Below are 1,171 nucleotides of genomic sequence, written 5' to 3'. Positions count from 1 at the left end.
TTTTTTTTTTTTTTTTTTTTTTTGTCTTTTTGAGATGCAGCCTGTGTTTCTTACAAGGAACCTACCTGCAGCAAGGAGTAAATATGTTAATGCATTTTATCATTATGTCTGACCTTGAGAATGTACAGGAATTCTTATACTTTACAAAATGTGCTTAATACATATGTATTAAAATTTTTCTTACGCAAAAAGTAGAAAGGATTTATTCAATAAACTATACCAAACATTCAAGGAATAAATAATTTCAATCTTATAAAAATATACCCCAGAAAAGAGCAAAAGACAGCATATTCCTTAACTAAACATGGCAACACAACCTCCATTGTAAACCCAACAAGGAAGGATGTTACAGAAAAGAAAATTGCATCCTCAATCCCATCCATGGACAGAAATGCAAAATCACTATATAAAATGCCATCAAACTAAACTCAACAATCTATTAAAAATGTCAAGAACAACTTGAATTTATAACAGAATTAAAAGTCAGCTTAATATTAGAGAATCAATCTAATGCATTTCACTACATCCAAGACAGCTGGGGCTACAGGGAGACGCTGTCTCAAAAAGACCCCCCCCCAAAAAAAAGATAAAAATTATGGTCAGTTTCAATAAATGGTGAAAATGTATTGTATGGAATTTCAAATCTTCAGAAGAGAATGAACTTCTTTAGTCTGATAAAGAACATTTACAGAAAAGTCATAAATCTTCATGGTCTTGGGTTAGACGTGGCACTTTCTTAGATGTGGCACTAAAAGCACACATGACTAAATAAAAACAGATAAAGTAGATAAAGTGGACTCTACCAAAGTTAAATATTTTTGTGCTTTAGAGAACACTGGTGGACTGTGGTATCAGTCAAGTGGAGCATTAAGCCAACAAGTACAAGGACCTCACATTGGAAAAAGAGGGAGAAGTGGTGGGGGCAGAAAAAAAGGAGCCATCAAGAAAGTGAAAAGACAGCACACCTGGTAGCCAAAATTTGAAAATCACATCTGGTACGACTTGTAGCTAGACTGTACAAAGAACTCCTGCAAGTCACTAACAGAGATAAGTTACACAAATTTTTCTTTTGTTTTGTTTTGTTTTGAGACAAGGTCTCCCTGTAGTCTCAGCTGGCCTGGAACTCACTATGTAGACCAGGCTGGCCTTGAACTCACAGAGATTCACCTGC

The sequence above is a fragment of the Nannospalax galili genome, unplaced genomic scaffold, assembly GCF_000622305.1.
Source record: "Nannospalax galili isolate Female #2095 unplaced genomic scaffold, S.galili_v1.0 scaffold386, whole genome shotgun sequence".
NCBI lineage: Eukaryota > Metazoa > Chordata > Mammalia > Rodentia > Spalacidae > Nannospalax > Nannospalax galili.
The sequence above is the reverse complement of the archived record's forward strand: the minus strand, read 5'-3'. Positions refer to the sequence as shown.